This window comes from Falco cherrug, chromosome 3 (assembly GCF_023634085.1).
Source record: "Falco cherrug isolate bFalChe1 chromosome 3, bFalChe1.pri, whole genome shotgun sequence".
Classification (NCBI taxonomy): domain Eukaryota; kingdom Metazoa; phylum Chordata; class Aves; order Falconiformes; family Falconidae; genus Falco; species Falco cherrug.
In genome coordinates, this window is record NC_073699.1 from 13,387,522 (window position 1) to 13,406,018 (window position 18,497).

Genomic DNA, 18,497 nt, shown 5'->3' on the forward strand with positions numbered 1-18,497 from the left:
CAAGCATTCGAAGAGGCTTCCCAGGGAAGTGGTGGAGTCAGCATCCCAGGAGGTATTTAAAAGATGTGTAGACGTGGTACTTAGGGACATGATTTAGTGGTGGACTTGGTAGTTAGGTTTATAGTTGGACTAGATGGTCTTAAGGTTTTTTTCCAACTAAATGATTCTGAGTCTAAACCAGTTCCTGGCAAAGAGGTGACTTGGCTCAGTGCTCGGATGAGTACAATATGACAACCAAGGTAGCCGCATTGATTGTCCCCACATGGACATGTTGGTGTCAGGCTGGAGGGCTCAGAGATGAGTGGGAGGTCCAGTTGCACGCCACTAGCCGAAAACCCTCATGCAACAGGTTATCAGTGTAGAGGAGCATCCCAGATAGAGGAGGAATGGACCAGCAAGCAAAGTGTTAAGAGAAACCATCCCCGTGAAATACATTCAGTAAGAGCTGGATGAAAGAGAGGGAGGGGAGACTGAAGTCCAGCTGGACCTCTCCTCTGTCCCCCCGTTTGATTTTATGGGCTCTGAAATGTTGCCCATCTGCCCTCAGTGTATGCTGCTCTTTTTTAATTGAAACGGACAGAGGGTATTGACTAGCTATCAAAATTCATATCTATGCAACATTTCATTTCCAGTGGCCTCAGCACTCTGCCACCACCTCGCTGTTATTCCCCATCCTTTCAATATAAAGGCAACTGTCACTTCGATAAACGGCCCCTAATGGTGGGCAGTGAAGGTGGGAGTTGGGGGAGAGCTGCTTGCAAGGGTGGGACAAAAAGCTTTCAGATCCTGCTGGAAAACTTCATCAGGAAAGAAAAAAAACCCTCCCAGGACTTTTATTTTTTTAATAACTGGGAGATTTCATTAATTGATTGACTATTAAGGTTAATATAATTTTGATGATGTCGCCTATCTTTTCTGCCATTGATTTTAAGTCAGGGTCTCTTTCTTGCCTTTTGGTTGTATTTTTGGTAATGGGGCCCATTGTTATTAAAATTCAATTGAATTTTCACTATCTTTGCACCAAAAGCCAGATTAGCCAAAAAGAAGGATGGAAATAAGTGTTATTGGTATTTATTCAATTGAACATTTACTACTGCTCATTTGGTTCATCCTTTTTGCCTCGGCAGGCTGCTCTTTATGACAGATAGCAAGAAAGAAGTGCCCACTCTGTTTGTTCAATTGAATTTTCACTTACTTTCCCTTCCACGTTAAGTAGCTTTGGTAATGGGAGGATTTCTTAATCCAAGGCAAAAGAAAGAAAAAGAGAAAGATAATTCAAAGCAAAGCTGCCTATTTCTGATGTTGACAGCAAATAAGCAGAGGTCACAGGAAGGCAAAAGTTGTTTTCATGCATATCTTGCTGCCCAGGTGGATGTCTTAGCCATATGGTCCAGCTGTGCCGTCAGGGAAATGGGTGCAACACTTTTCTGTGGTGTCTTAAAACTATTGTCACATCTGCAGGTGCTCAGACACCTGCATTCCCATGGACACACGCCCTGGTACTCACACCCCTGTGACATACACACTTGCACTTTCTGTACCTACAGAACCAAATAAAATAGGCCAGGTGAGTTCTTCATAGCGAATGACAAGCCCAGGTCACATCCAGACAGCTCAGTGCTGTTGCCCTCTGAAGCCTATGAATAGGCAGACAGTGGACAACCATGCTTGACCCCTTGTGATGGTGCACACACCCCTTCGCCCTCCACTGATGGTCATAGTGACAGGGTGAGTTGGATTCCTAAACGCAAGCATCACAGCAAACAGCTGCTAACAGCAACCATTCATCTTCACAGGACAGACACCAAGTCTGGGCTCTCTTTGATGGAAGAAAAAAATAGTATTGGCTGATTTGGTGCCAGAGAAAGGTCATCCACAGTCTGGTCTACAGCCTGGGTGAAACTGGTGAGGCAGAAGTTCTCCTTGTCACTGGGTCTGTCCCTCTGACACATCAAGATGTTTTTTTTTCTGGCAGTGCAGGTTTAGGACCCTTGTTCTCTGCATCAGCAATTCTCCAGTTCCTGTCAGAGCAATCCGATCATCCTCAGCAGCAATTCAGGAGAAGACCATTGGGTCGAGCCATCATAGGTGAATGTGCCTTGGTGCCACCAGCCAATACCTCCAGTGCTGGCCCTAGCCCCTAGTCCAGAAACTCCATGCTTTGCCTCAGCCATACCTTGAACCCCACCTTTGTCCCTCACCAGCTTATCTGGAGCATTCTTCAGCAGGGCTGTGAGTCCAGATGGATGGATGGCGTTATGCAGCTTGATAGCCATCGGATGTGGACTTTCTACTTGGCCTGCTGCACTCAGGTTTCCTTTCTGACATTTGGGTGGTGCAGAATATCCAGGAACAAATGTTCCACTAGTCCCACCTATGCCGCAGGGAAACCAGATCCTGCCAGGTACTGCCTGCCTGTGCTGGTTCCTCCTTTGCCATGGCCCTGGCCATGAAGACCAAACCTTGCCTCCATCCTCTAAACCTAATGCTGGCAGACCTGGAAAAGACCCTCCATTTACCAAGACTTTTGCAATATCTCCTGCAGGGCAAGCTGCTCACCCATGTCCCCACCCCAGCTCAGGCACACAGCATCTGCTGTCCCTGAAGGACCCTTTCCATGCCCTCCTGCCTTGTCCTTGCTCATATGTGTCCACAGGGTCAGCCACCCCGGTACTGCACTCGCACACATGCAGCGAGCAAGTGCCACTCTGCACTTCCATGTGCTTCCCCTCGCATCCATATATGCTTTTTACTTTCCTGCATGCAGAGGCCACTTTGCAAGCCTGGGTGACACCTGTGGGGGGTTAGCCAGGTCCCTGGAGCCATCCACCCCTGGGAGAGGTGGGGAGTGGTGCAGAGAGAGACAGGGAGAGCTGGACCTACACGGGCAGGGCTGCAGTGTGACATCTTCCTGCATCAGGTCACCCTTGCATTAGATACATCATGTTGCTCTTTGAAGCCTTGGGCACCTCCGTAGTAAAAACAGCACTTCTCCATCTCAAACCAAATGCAAGAACCTGCTCTCCCCATCAAACACCAGATGAGACATTGCCACTGGCCACCGATTTCCTCCTACCCATGTGTGCCTCCAGAAGCAGCCTTACCACGAATAAATCCGACAATTAAACTAGCATTATGACATTAGCTTTTAAAACCCTCGTCCTATGAAATAATGTCCCTGTGTTAGCACACCACACACAGAAAGCACCAGGGGCGTAAAACTTTTATTATTAAAATTAACATTTAAAACCCGTACCATGAAGTAATGTGTGAGGTGAGCGTGGATAAATCAAACAGTTAAACTAGTAACGTAACATTAGCAGTTAGAATCGTGACCATGAAATAAAGTCAAGGTTAGGAGATGGATAAATCAGACAGCTTAGCCAGAGCTTCTTTATGTTAACACTTAAAATCCCTTGACCCAGGGGACAAAGATCCAGACGGCGAAATTAAACAGGGCACAAAAATTACCTATACAGCGCCTGATTCTGGCACTGTACAGCCATAAGCTAAACCAGGAGGCACTCAGGAGAAGGAAAACACAGGAGAAGAGGAGATCTGGTTCTGTTCAGCTGTTTTGGAGGCTACAGGGACATTTCTATGGGCTACAGTGAAAGATGGGGTAAAGGTATTTTATTGTAGAGGTCTAGCAAAAGTCCTTTTCTCCTAACAAAGCTCCAAAGGAAGGACTTTGGGGAAGGAAGGGATGAGGATCTGTTTACTGGCAACTCCAAACCCTTTTGCAAATCCACAGCAGCTCTTCAGCCACCTTCTTGAAATACCGGACTGCACCAAGAACAGCTGAAGTCCCTATCACCCTGCAACCCATCTATGTGATTTGGACACATGGGGCTGAGCTCAGCCAGCTGCACACATGCACCTGGTGAGGTTGGCTCAAACCCATCCTTCAGACCTGTCTCTTGGTGCAGACCCAGCCATGGAGGGTATCTAAGTGAGCTACATGGTACCTAGTGGTCTGCCATACCCCTGCCCATGGCCGGAGTTGGTGATAGGTGGTTAGGATGGTCCTGAATTTATCCACGTTGATCTCAGAGTCCCACAGAACTTGATACCATGTGAAAAATGCACTTTGCAGGGAAAAAAAAAGGAAAATAGGGAGTAAACTTGGGGTATCTGAGTGTCTCAAAAAGTGCAGGAAGAGTTCAAGTCACATACAAAAGATCTTTTGGTGTTCTCCCAAGAAAGGCTGTTGTTCATGCCTTCCTGTCTTTCTCACACAACCCTGGCAAGGTATTCAGAAAGTATTTATGGATATATTGGTCTCTCTGGATTTTGCCATGATTTTTTCTAACCCATGTGTGGTACACCAAGGAGCTCTGCTAGCATGTCTCTTAGGGTGGGCAGGTTCAGGCTTCCCCACTGTGCTGTGCAGGCAAACCCAGCTCCCCATGGTCTCCCTCACACACTGCCAATACCACCAGAACGGTGGACTTTGACACCAGAGGCCATGAGTTGCATTGAACTCGTGGAAGAAGGGCCATGGGGAAATGACTTTGTCGACAGCACTGGGTAAGCACTCATCGGCTCCCAAGAAAGGGGTGCTCCCTGAGGTTCGGTTCCATGGTCTGAGGATGGCTGGGCTCCAGGACTGGTAATGCTTGGTCTTCATAAGCTGGAGGTGACATTGGGTGGCAGCTGGAGGACCTGGAGGGAACAGTTCATTCACTGGCAGCCACAGTATAGGGCCTCTTCAGGACACTTGTACTTACCTGTATTCTCCACAGTGACAACCTGCACCTCTATAACCTCAGCCACAATTTATATTGCCATAATGAGCCATCAGGAAAAACTTTCAGTGCTGCTGCACACAGCGGGATCATTCCTTGCCAACTTTATGTCTTCTGCTTGTGAGACTCAGGCCTTGCTTTTTAAGTTTGCTAGAACCTTTACCCATTCCTTTCCAAGGAATACCCTACAATCCTTTCCAAGAAGAGACAACACCAAGCTGCTCCCACCAACTTGGCAAAACCATCCTGGGATGATCAAACTCACTGGGGAAAGGTTGGAGACAGGAAATGTTACTCACGGTTTTTTCTCTTTCTCTGAATGGCCAAAGAAGACCAAACTCCTGGCTAAAGGAGGCTGGGAAGTCTATTTCTAACAGATATAGCCTTATGAGGTTACATAACATAGCACCAAGGTGTCCCCAACTCTTCTGCCGCATGAAGTTTCAAGTGTAGAGAAATGATGAGAAAGAGGGAAGGAAAAGGCAGGGTGGCGATGGGAACAGGGTGGGATATGATGTCATCTTCCCACCCCCAAAGGAACTCTGAATTATTAATCAGAAAAGAAAGCGGTTCCTGCAATCCAAGCCGGGGTGGCTCTGATTTCATCTCTCGACAGCCCTGGCGCTTGGCTGTACCGACTGGTCCCACTTCCAGAAGGGAGCGTGTCTCACAGGGAAAGCGGGCAGTAAGAGGCCTGGGGGGAGCACGCCGGTGCGGGGGCGGGCAGCATGGGCACATGTCTCTGCAGCATCAGCACCAAGATCAGCCGTGACCTCCAGCTGCATTCTCAGCCCTTCTTGGATGGTAGAAGGAGGAAGATAGAAGATTCACTCACGCCCTGCCACCCATTGGGGTCTCTTGGCATGGATGGAGCTTGTTGAAGATATCCTATACCACGGGGTAAGGAGAAGGGTCTCTAGCTACCATAGGCACTGGGGACATGCTTATTGATGGATACATCAAGAGTTTTATTCATCACAGTGCAATGCAGCTACCTTTTGGTGATCTGTGTGCAATGACCTGCATAGGTCTCAGCCTAGATGGAGGAAATAGGGCAGAGACCAGTGTCATCACTCCTGTCTTATTGCCCAGTCTCATCATCCTGGACCTATTCTCTCACTCTCACTTTGTCCTTTTCCTCTCTTCCTTTCCATCTGTGGACTCCACAGTCTGACATCCTGTTCCTCAAGACCAGATCCTTTCCCAGTAGGTTTGCTTTTCCCTCTCTCCACCCTTATCAAGGATGATTCTGTAACACCCAGTGGCATTTGTGATGCCCCAGAGCCAAATCCTGCCCTTGCCATTGCTGTGAGATTTCCAGAAGCATGCATTGCATTTTCACCTCTTGGTATCCAGAGGGTAAAAGATGAGGAAGCTCAGAAAAGAACTGCAGCATCTGCTAAAAGACCTTGACAGCAATTCATGTATTTGAGAATATGGACTATTATTATTTTTTAAATTAACAGTATATTTTAACCAATGAAAGGATAATGAATATCAGTGAGGAGGGAGTTGGAAGTCAGGGTCAGGAGTAAATTACAGAAGCAAGAGTAATTTCCCCAAAACCTCAGATTTCTCTCTGTCTTGGAGGGTGTCCAGGTCTCTGATGTTTCTCTTTGCCCTGCTGTAGACCAGTAGCTCGTAGTAGCTGGTAGCACACTCAGCAGCAAGGCTCACCCTTGCATTGGAGCCGAGTCTGGGAGGAGGGATGATGAGGAAGACTGACCTTCCTGATGATCCCTTCCTGCAGGCCATAATGGCTGATACTCTCTTCCAACCTTGGAGTCCTGTATGAGGAAGAAAACTCATCACAGCAGAGAAACAGAGACCCTTGGCGATTATCTAAGCACAACATGAAAGCTGTTATTTTCCATCTCAACACTCATATCCAGAACTCTTCTGTAGAAAGCAGGGACTGTGACAAGCCAACAGGCCAGCTAACTACTTCAGAGAGTTTGCATCTAACTTTAATTCTGCAACCCTATACCTTTACCTCCCCCTTAGGGAGCCAGCACTGGGCTGATTCAGCTGAACAAATGCAGGAATGAGGTGAGCTGTGTCCTGAACTCCAGCTCTTGGCTCAGTCTGCACTGACTCCAGAGAGAGCCCAAGGTAACCAGCCCAGGCAAAGCACCGCAGATACTTCCCAACAGTCAGATCAATGTCCACTCTAGGAAGAATGAGCCATGTGAGTAGCTGGTAGTCAGAAGAGAGAAATGAGCACTGTTTCCACTCTGCAGACTACTAGTGCTTGACAATTTTTGCATTTTTTTCGGTGAGTGTTCCACCCATCCCATGGGTCATTGAATATCCCTCATGCTGCTTCACATCTCCACAAAAACTCTGAAGGCCATGGAGCACCTCAGCAACATGGGAGGCCTTCGCAGCTCCAGGAAAAATAAGAATGTTGGGAAGACAGGATAAAATGCCACTGGAAAACTGATCAGTAGGGTTGGTGAAAAGTAGGGAGAAAGTCCTTCATCTGAAAACAGCCTCCTACATCAAGTTGGAAGAATGCACCCTAAATTCCACTGTTAGTATCAACTGGCTCTGCATAACAGGAGCCTGGATATACAGCACAAATGTGGATGACTTTGCTGTTGACTCCTCTACTCAATGGATGAACCCTACTGAAAGTTTTTAGCAAAAAACCCTATTGGCATTTTTTACCGTACCTGATAAGGTCTTGCTCCCTGAGACCCACTGCGCTGAACATGCTGAGAATATGGCTTTAAGTAAGGAAGGTGCCTACAGGTTGATTCAAGTGCCTTGTGCTTTGTATGCAAATGGCAGTGTGGCTGTGATATATCAAAGTCAAGAAGTGTGCAAGTTCAGTTATTCAAACTGCAATAATGGAAACAGATCTTAAATTCACAGGAACGTGTTTGGAGACTGGTACAGAGTTATGGTGCGTGAAACAAAAGACAAGTCCAACAAAGAGCAAATAGATCAGCACCTGCACCAGGCAACTGCCAAAAAGAAATTTTCTTGGAACCTTCAATGTGAATTAAAAGGTAAAATTGTAAGAGTGATTCAAAAGCTGGAGCTAAGTCTGATGTTTGTGTTGCCTAATCACTGAAAACAAGGATGATAAAACAGGTACAGAAATGGGGTTGCAGCAAGAAGCAAGAAGAGCTGAACTGCTGTGGCCATGCTCTGAGTTTGTCATTCCAGAAGGATATTAAAATTATTGCAATCATAGACTCATAGAATCACAGAGTGGTTTGGATTGGAAGGGACCTTAAAGATCATCTAGTTCCAACCCCCCTGCCATGGGCAGGGACACCTGCCACCAGACCAGGTTGCTCAAAGCTCCGTCCAGCCTGGCCTTGAATGCTTCCAGGGATGGGGCACCCACAGCTTCTCTGGGTAACCTGCTCCAGTGCCTCAGCACCCTCACAGTGAAGACTTTCTTCCTAATATCTAATCTAAATCTACCCTCTTTCAGCTTAAAGCCATTATTACTTGTCCTATCGCTACATGCCCTTGTAAAAAGTCCCTCTCCAGCTTTCAATCCTCAGGGAACCTTTGAAAACTGTTTAAAAATTAGAAGGAAAAAAAAAATCCTTGTAGTGAGAGCAGAGGATCACCAGAATAACTTCCAGATTTATAGCCTGTGAAGGCTAATTTTAAAGCACCCAAATGAGATTCTGTGTTTCAAGGCAAAGGAAGACATGAACGGCTGAAATCATCAGCAACATGTCCCATCCCTGATTGTAGCTCATTGCCAGTGCTTTAGTTTCCACCTCTGACAACCACTTTGCAGGGCGAGTTTGTGCAGATGTGACAGATGTAGTGAAGGAAATGGTGGAAAGAGTCCCCTTGCAGTGAAAACTTGTCTCCTGTGCAGAAGTTACTTTCCTTTTTGCTATTTAATTAGTCTAAAGAGTCCTAAATGCAGCAGGTAGGTAGAAAACAGCTCTGCCAAGGGGATGACACTCATGTCTTCTCCATGCTCACATGCTCAGCTTCATTTTAAACAGCCTTGGAGAAGAGCTTCTTATTTCCACATCACCACCTTCCTCTGCGTGTGGCCTTTCTCATCTTTTCTTTCTTTTCTTCCTCTTTTCTCCCTACTCTAGTGAATCGGGGCTGGCTGCAGAAGGCTGCATCTTCCACAACAGCAGGAGCTTAAAGACCAGTAAAGTTTTTCTTTGAGCATCCCAGTGCTGCTGTGGGCTTGCCATGAGATTCAGGGCAGTAGCTGTCGCTCTGCTCCTGTCTTCTCTTCCTCTCTTTGAAACCCTCCCTAGCAGCTTCCCCATCTGTGTCATGGCAAGGAGATGATCATCAGTGAATGCGGGGTCCCCAACAAGAAAGAGCTCCATTAGCATTTTCATTGTCTTCAAGTGTGTGTTCAGGGCATGAACTCTGAATGTGTGTATGCATGTGTGGACACATGTAGGCACATATAGGTAGGTGTACCTGGAGGTATCTGTATAAATAGCTACCCATGTGCGCCTCTCCATATAATACATATGTGCATATCTGTGAATACCTAATGCTTATTTAAACTGGGTCCTGAAACCCAGCTGAGACCTCTTGCAGTTCCTACCACGGATGGCTACTTGGAAAGGCTGACGCAAGCACTTGGATTCCTGGGAGACCTCTCTCTCTCTCTGCCTCATAAGCAAAGTGGCTTTCCCGAGAGGTTTGAGGATGCAGAAGGGAGCTGCTCGCTCAGCAGCTGTGCTACGGGGAGTGTTTCCTAATGGGGCACTTGCAACAGGGTCAATGGGGCAGAACCTGTTTCTGGAGGGGAGAGACTTGGGGAAGTGGAATGTTTCTCCCCTTGCATTAGGGGATACCTATCCAGTTTTAAACCAGTATCTTGTCTTTTGGAGCTGTGTCTGTCCAATAGAAAATCTGTCCTGGATGCTGAAAGTGCCTGTGGAAGACACTGGGAATATTTCCATGCCTCTGATGGGCTGGTAGCCTTGGACAGAAGTCAGTACATTACTTATTAGTTGTGTTTTCCTCCCTCTAACAGCCACAAGAAGAAGCCTGGATGCACCCCAGTTGCCATGTTAGACCCAAACACGTAAAGCCAATATTTAGGAAACCTCAGTGCTCCCCAAATAAAAACTGCTCCTGGGGGTGTTGGTGGATGAGATGCTCAACGTGACCCAGAAATGTGTGCCTGCAGCCCAGAAAGCCAACTGTATCCTGGGATGCACCAAAAGAAGTGTGGCCAGCAGGTCAAGGGAAGTGATTCTCCCCCTTTACTCCTGCACCCCACCTGCAGTACTGCATTCAGGTCTGGTGTCCCCAACATAAGAAGGACATGGACCTGTTGGAATCAGTCCAGAGGAGGCCATGAAGATGATCGGGGGCTGAAGCACCTCTCCTATGAAGACGGGCTGAGAGAGTTGGAGTCATTCAGCCTGGAGAAGAAAAGGCTCCAGGGAGACTTTATGGCAGCCTGCCAGTACCTAAGGGGGGCTACAAGAAAGCCGGAGAGGGACTTTTTACAGGGACTTGAAGTGATAGGACAAGGGGGAATGGATTTAAGCTGAAAGAGGGTAGACTTAGATTAGATAAAAAGAAGAAAATATTTACTGTGAGGGTGGTGAGACACTGGAGCAGGTTACCCAGAGAAGTTGTGGCTGCCCAATCCCTGGAAGTGTTCAAGGCCAGGTTGGATGGTGCTTTGAGCAACCTGGTCTGGTGGCACGTGTCCATGCCCATGGCAGGGGGGTTGGAACTAGATGACCTTAAAACATCCCTTCCAACCCAAACCATTCTATGATTGCATGAATTCCTGAAATTCCTTTCTTTTTCTATTTTTTTTTTTTTGTGTGTGTGTTTTTCATGGGGTTGGATGCCACAGCAAATCCTTCACATCACTTGTAGTCCGGCTTTTTCCCGGTGCTCAATGTATCAGCAGAGCAGAGGTGGAGGGGTTTCAGTGTGTGTTCCCCTCTATCCCAAGCCAGCAGTACTGCACAAGCTTCTCCTGAGGAGGACTGGTGGCTCCATGACTGGGGCAGTGAACAGTAGATTTAAAGTTCTTGGATCTCCAGTTTAACCTGCAGATTTTCCAAGTAACATTTGCCCAGTAAAACATTTCCAAGAGTGGGATTTACTGTCATAATTAATAGGTTATGATTAGGTCAATAACTTTCATCAACCTAGCTGAGAGAGAACCTATTAATGAAACTGTAAAACAACGTAAACTCTATGGAGAAGATAGGAGGGAGAATTTACAACTTCCCAGAAGCCCTAGTAACTAAAGGGACGATTTACAGGAAGTAAAATGAACCGGGTGCCCATAAAACACAACCAAAATTATACCCATATCCAAACAAGACAAATTAAAAAGGTTTAAGTGGATTTCTCAGCCCAAATAAAACAGAGCATCTCAATTGAGAGGAGACATTTCATGTTGCATTTTATGGAGTGCAGGAGAGGAAGATGCATGGAAATGTGAAAGCATATCAAACAGGTCAATAAGAAATCAGTGGCATAGCCTGACACTCCTGATCGCCCCTTCAGTCTCAGCTCATCAGATGTGGTCCAGCAGTCACTACCAGCTCCAGAGTAACAAGGCAGCACGGCCAGCAGCCACTTCTGCACCACAGCCAAAATGCAGATGTCCTAGATTAAAATTCAGAAATTAAACGTGTTCATCCTGCAGCCCATGGAAAGGAACCCTTTCCATTTTGGATGGCCTGAGAGGACATATCCCAACACTACAAAGTTAACCTCTTCAGTCACTGCCCAAATTAGCAGGGTCCTACAGCCATGTCACCACATCTTCCAACCACGGGCCCCAGGAGAGCATCTGATCTGTCCTCTACTCAGCTTTCCATTTTCTGGGTCCTAAAAAACCCAACCATGTTAGCATGTTCTAACCCCAGAGTACTTTCTTCTCCACAGTGAGGACCATGGAAAACAGTTCCCTGGGACCACAGAGCAAACCTTCTCTGTGCAGTGGTGCTTTTCTAAAGCTAACCATGGATTTTCCCATCCTGGACTTTCCTGTGGGTGATACATCTTCAGCTGAACTCAGCACAGCAAAGCCTTTTAAAATGAGACTTTTCCCAGAACAAAATCTAACTCTCCAAACTATGATGCCTGGAAAAAACACATGCATGAAACGGATTGCTGGATATTCCCTGTACCAGCCAGCTGATGGATGATAGGACACCAGTGACATGATGACAGCACAAATACTTGTACAAGCCAATTTATCCCTGTGCTTAGATGCAGCCCTACAATAACAAAATTTCTTCCACTTCTCCCTTTTGATTGCAAGGGATACATCCCAGTCACCAGCCACCTGCTACCTTCATTATGAGGAACCAGCAGAAGACATGTTGAAGTTTGTTTCTTCATCAACACATGAGTTTGAGTGCTAAAAAGCACCACTGTGATCAACTTTTCCAAGGTCTTAGATATCACAGCCTGGAATGGATATTACTGTTCTGAATGAATGTTCTCTGCAGCTCTGGTGGCTGTGGTTAAAGTGTTTTGACTCCAGTCCCTCCAGGAATGGACAAAACCCCCATTGTTCTGCATGCACAAATTATTATTTTTTTTTTTAAACAAAACTTCCCGATTTAAAGATCTACTCAAAAGACTCTACCACAACCCTCTGCAAGTTCCTCCAGTGGTTAATTATCCTCACTCTTGTAATTGCGTTTATAAAAGCTACTTAATTTGACAAGACCGATTTCCCATAACCCCCTGCTGATTAGCATCATGTTCCTGTAATTCTTTATTAATCGAGTCCTTGTGAGGTGTTCCTTCATTTTGCTTAGAATCAATGGCAGGCAATAATTATCCAAGTCATCCTGTTTCTACCATTTTAACGTACTAGCATGATACTAAGTTTTCTTCTAGTCCCCTGGATTGCCCAGCCCTCCAAGGCATGTTGAAAACCAACAGTAATTCTCCTTGGCCACTTCCTACAAAATATTTGGATGTAGTTAAGACCTGTTTTCAGAATGTTCAGTGTTTTTAAGGGGGGCTATTTGGTATGTTCTACAGTTAATGCTGGCCTGTAAACCAACCCTTCACTTTAATCAGATACAAATCTGCTTTTCCCCCCAAATACAAAACAAATATCTTTTGAAAATGCCTGCTTTGCACATTTCCCTTCCAAGGAGGAATCAATACTGTGGTTATTATAGCTCCTTCTGTTCCCGAAGTATTTAAACTCTTTGCTGTCCTCAGCTCTGCTGGCCAGAGACATCTCATGTCTTTTTGCTCGTCTCACTGATTTTCCACATTTCTAGTGCAAATTCAATGCCCTCTACTCATTTTTTTTTTTTTTTTCATTTTATGTGTCTCTTGCCACCTTCCCTTTGCCTGTAAGCCAAGCCAGTTTTTCAAACCAGTGTCACTCTTTGTGAGGGGATTATTGCTTTGGGGACGCTTGGTTGTTTTTTGTTTTGTTTTTTTTTTAAAAAAAAAACAAAACCAACTATTCCTTATCATCATTCACACTTTCCCATTCCATTTCTTTTTTTACCATCTGAATTGTCCTTTATGAGATTTTAGTTTTCCATGAACCTGACCTTTGTAAAATAATGGATGAGCTGTTCTGAGCTAATTTTCTCTGAACATGATAGATGCAAACAAGGATGGGCATTGCCACCCAAAAAACAGCCCCAGACATTGTTCTGGCCAGCCAGCACCCCTTTGCATGCCAAGACAAGGTCCAACAGAGAGTTCTACACCTTGATGGCAACAGATCTGAGGTTTGCAACTGTCACTTGTAATTTTTGGAACATCCCAAGGTTACCCAAAGGCTGGCAGTCTGACAAGTTCCAGCACACATCAGTACAGATGAAATGCTTCAGTAGCTGCTGCCTTCTCACCTATGCTTTGCAGGTAGGTACTTAAGGTGCCAGTCAGCCCACTTTGTGGTGGGAAGTGCTGGAAAGGTGCAGACACCAACTAGCACAGCTCCTGCCCTGTCTATTAGGACATTGACCCATAACCATACTAGAAGATTTGCATCTGAGCTGCAATGGCTTGTGAATGGATAATGTTTTGACACTTAATTCTCCCCTGTTTGCTTGCTCAAAATACATTGTAACCAGAGACTTAAGCATACCAGTGGTTAAAGTTGGTGGAACATTATCCTCAAAAGAGTTTCCATGGAAGAATTTTTTTCCTGCAAAACCAGAAATTTTGGATGAAAAGAAAATTTTCCACTTACTGCTGCATCAGGCTTCCACTGATCATTTATGAACTTAAAAACCAGTTTATTTTTCAGCCTTGGGTTTTGTCTGAGGGAAAGTGTTTCAGCTTACATGGTTTTGTTATGCTTGACCATCTACCCTCTTCCTTTCCTCCTCTCCCAGATTGTCCAAAGAAAAAGATTCTGTGAACATTTTTTTTCCTGTACTGGTAAATGTTATTTGTATTTCTAGTCCCTTCCACTGCTTCTCCCCTTGAATCCGCCAGGCTTGCAGTAATTTGAGATTCACACTCAAAGTAACTGAGTCGCCACTAACGTGGCAAAGACTGCATGACCAGGACAGTTGTGCTTGGAGGTGACCCTCTGGCCTGAGTTTGTGCATTTAATCTGGGTGATGCCAGCAGATTGGGGAGGCATTTCTTTACTTCTTCTGTCCCTTTATTCCTTCAGATCATGCTGAAATTATCTATGGCAGGTGAATTTGACAATTCAATGCAGCAGATGATTTCCCATTATGATGAAGTCTCAAAGACAGTAAGGAGTCATTTCCCTTTCTATTCAGCATCCTGGAGGTTAACACAACTATCCTGGATGCAGGGCACCAAAAAGTGTTTTATTTAAATGGGGTATAAAATACACAGGAGAAAGTGAGGGAACAGAGACCTGTGATATCTGATGAGGCTACTCACCTGAGGGACTGATTCTGAACTGACAGCCAAGTGAAATGACTGGTGGAAAAAAAGATGGAAGCAGATCTGCACTGGTCCTTCAACAGCTTCTGTTGGAGTTTCTCACAGGCTCGTCTCTGTTGCCTTGAGGTGTATAGACCGTTTGGGGTCTTTAAATTGCTTTTGCAATAGCTCAGCTCCAGTAACTGGAAATCCCACCAATATTCAGAAGACCACTGCAGAAGAGAATATGGGATCCTCCTACATCTGAGGGTTTGTGAAAACACCCCATCAAGATCATCAGCTAGAGACCTGCAAAAAACAGTGAGTAGGGCAAAGAGGGGTCAGGGCTACAGCTGAGAGACCTGCCACACCAGTTGGCCAATGGGGGTTATTTTTTTTCTGGTTTTCTAGTAGGGTGAATGTTTTCTTAGATCTGCCTGCTGGGGCTGGTATTCTTCCCAAGATGCATGTACCTGACCAACACAGGGCATGGAGAAAAACAGGTGATAACGCAGGTTACCTGGCCCTTGCATACCTTCGCAACAGCCCATGGGGCTGCTCATACTGTCTGCAGGGGTGAACTGGAAAAGAATCAGGTACATTACATGGAGTCAGTCAGAACCAGCTGCAAAATAAATGATAATATTGCAGGAGTGTTTGTGTTAGGCATGAGTGAAGCTGTATGCCAAAACAAAGGCATTCAGGATTGGTTGGAGGTGTGTTTAGCACCCAGGTCTTTAATTGGTCAGCTTTTACACATAAAAATGAATTATTACATGTGTAAAAACATCATTGCACATGTAAAAGTAAATTATTGTGCATATAAAAACTTTACTGCACATCTAAAAGTAAATTATTGTGCATGTGAAATAGATTTCTGCATATTTTTTTTCTTGTACCTCCCAGTCATTATTTTCTTAACACTTGTAATCTCTCATTTTGAACATGTTGAAGTTACACTAAAGATTCCTTCACTCTCTGCTTTAGCAGTTCTAAAACAGATTCACAGCTGCTTTTAGAAGAGGAGTATCCAAAATATGGGTCGACTTCCAAAGAACTTGCAGAGGGCTTGCCGTTCCTTAGAATCATCTCTGACACCTTGATTGCAGGGATTACCTTCTAAGCAGGGAGGTGAAGAACAGGCAGTGTCATGCAATGCAGACACAACAACACAGGTTCGTGTTTACCAGCACCGACTGTGCCAGGCATATACATGACCTGGGGGAATCAGGCACAGAAGCAGCAAGTCACGCTCCTCTAGACGACCACTTGTGTGCAAAATTTCTATGACCTCACGTGAATTCCTGGCAACTACATGTATTAATTATGACCACAAAACTGCCTGCCAAATTCCTGAAGTAGTCTGATAGCCACATGCCTTCAGGTTCCTGCCATGGTCAGAGCCCAGCTTTCTGTGCCTGGATGAAGATTTATGGGCAGTATCTTTCCCCTCTCTCTCACATGAGTTTAAAAGCTTTGACCTCAAGGGCGGGCCAAGCTCCTGTCACATTTTGCATTGCTGTACCAGCACAAAACATCTCCTAGGCTCAGCAGAGCTAGTTCCGGAGAATCTCTATGTCCTTTCCCCATGGCAACCAGGTTCGGGGGGGGGGGGGGGGGGGAGTATGCAAATATATTGCTGTGCCCCATGAGATCACTGACAGCCACCACAGATCCAAGACACACAGCTCTATAGCTTTACTCCTGCAGACCCAGGGCTTGGTACTGTCCCAGATAATTTCAGCATCAACACCCATCCGGAACTTCTTTACCACATCTCTGACTGGGGTTGGTCAGTTGCTTTGCTGAGGTTTTCACCATCCAGTTTTCACAGAAGAAGGTGTTCCTACAGATTCCATGTGTGGAGTCCTCCAGAGCTGTATAATGAAGCCCAAGAGGGCTGGCAAGCTACATTCAGCATCTGAAAGTCTGGAAGAAGCCGGGATCAGAAGGGTCTCAGACTCACTTTCATCTCCCAGTAGAAGCTGGAGGAGAGGAGAAGGAGCCATGGAGAAAGGTTTCAGCAGGAGTTGGTTCAGTTTCCCATGTCTGAACTGGGGAAATGCTGACCTGGAGCTGGGCACAGAGTCAGCTGATATCCAGCCCCATCATTTGAGGCCCACTCATCATTTGTCAAGCAATGGCAAGCACTTGGAAGTTAGAGTTGTACAACATACCATCGTTTTACCACAAATTGTGCCATAGCCAGATACCCACCAAGACTGCTTCTGGTCTTATGCTTAAGCAAGCATAAGTCCTTCATCCAGTTGTGATAAAAATCTCCCCACTTGCAAGACACCACGGCAGCAAAATAGGAAGACTGAAACTGTGGCATATGAAGGCAAGGACCCCAGGTGAGCTCCCCCATTGCATACATAAGTGCTGGTTATATACAATCCCTTATCCGCCCAAGTTCTGCCCTGGAACATGCCTATGTATTATGGTATGAAAAGGATCTTTGCAACCAATTCACACTCCACCAAGCTGTTTACTCCCTCCATACTCACCTGAGGAGCTCTCTTCTTCCCAGATCAGGATTTAAGCTGTGGGAGGCTTTGGGCAGCCCCTCATTGCAGACAGGTGTGCACAGAACTGATTTGCAGGTGAGCTCAGAGAGCCAGATTGAGTGCTTCCTCACTACATTTTAATGTGTAATCACTCTGCAGCCTGGCACCCAGACAGTGAACAAAGCCTTTTCTCAGAAAGGGCCTTTACATGAAACCTTCACAAATCTTGCAAGGATGTCACCAGTTTGGGACAAAAGCCTTGATGCATCCAGCTAGGATGTCATGCTATCAGAAGGAAACAGCAATGGTGAGAGGAGTTGTCATGACTTTGGCCTTAAAATGACTCATTGTACCAAGACCTCATGATGTCCTAATACCCAGAAAGAAATTTCAGCACATCGGTGACTGGATTATTCCACTACGAGGCATCAGCATACTAAGCAAATCTAGTAAAGCATTTCCCTTCAATGCAAATATTGATCTCTGCTATAAAAGACTGATGCTATCCAGGCATGACACTATTCTGAAATATCATGCAACATTATCACGACAAGGCATCACTGACATCAAGGCTGTGAGCTGAACTGGTGCAATGTCCCAGGGTAATATTGCCATGACAATGTTTCGCATTCCCAGGAAATAATTTGGGATCTTTGTCAAAGCCAGGCATTGCATGCTGTCAGCAAACTGGAATGAACCACAACCATTTCTTTAAGGTCTACAGTATTAGACTACAATGATAGAAATATGTTTGAATCTGTCCCCTTATCTGTGTCTCTGCAATTATCGAGCAACCTCTCTGCAATGGGGTCTACTTTGTCTGGTGGCTGAGGTTGTCATGAATCCGTTTGGGTGGTGATAACTGGGAAGTCTCACTGGCTCATGCTCTGCAGCTTGCAGCCCTTGCTGCGATCTGATAGTATCACCACCCCTGCTGACCCGTCCACTCATGTGCTTTCTGCAGGTGGCTCAGGTGACACAAACCACTGATACCAAGTGGAGCATCCCATGAAAGCAGAAACAGTGGCCCATCCTCTCTCTTCACCCACTGCATCCTCTCCCATAAATCCCAGGGCAGTTCGATAACCTATATTCCCAGCCCTTATTACTTCAGTGAATAGTCTATAGCAAGCAGTGATATACATCCTATCCATACAGCCTTTGACACTTCTGATTAATAATCTACAATGGTGCAAACTAGAACAATGTAATTTCTCGTGTTGTGCTCTCTCCCCTGCTGTCTCCTTGCCCTGGCCATGCCGAAGGTGGAGAGCCCTCTCTCTCCTCTTCTCCCCCCGCCTCCCTTCCCCCTTTACTCCTTATCTGACGAAATCATCAAATTTATGGCCAAATTGAAATGAAATGCAATTTAGTTCCCGTTCTGCTTTCAGTCCATCACTTCATAGGCCAGTCCCGGAGG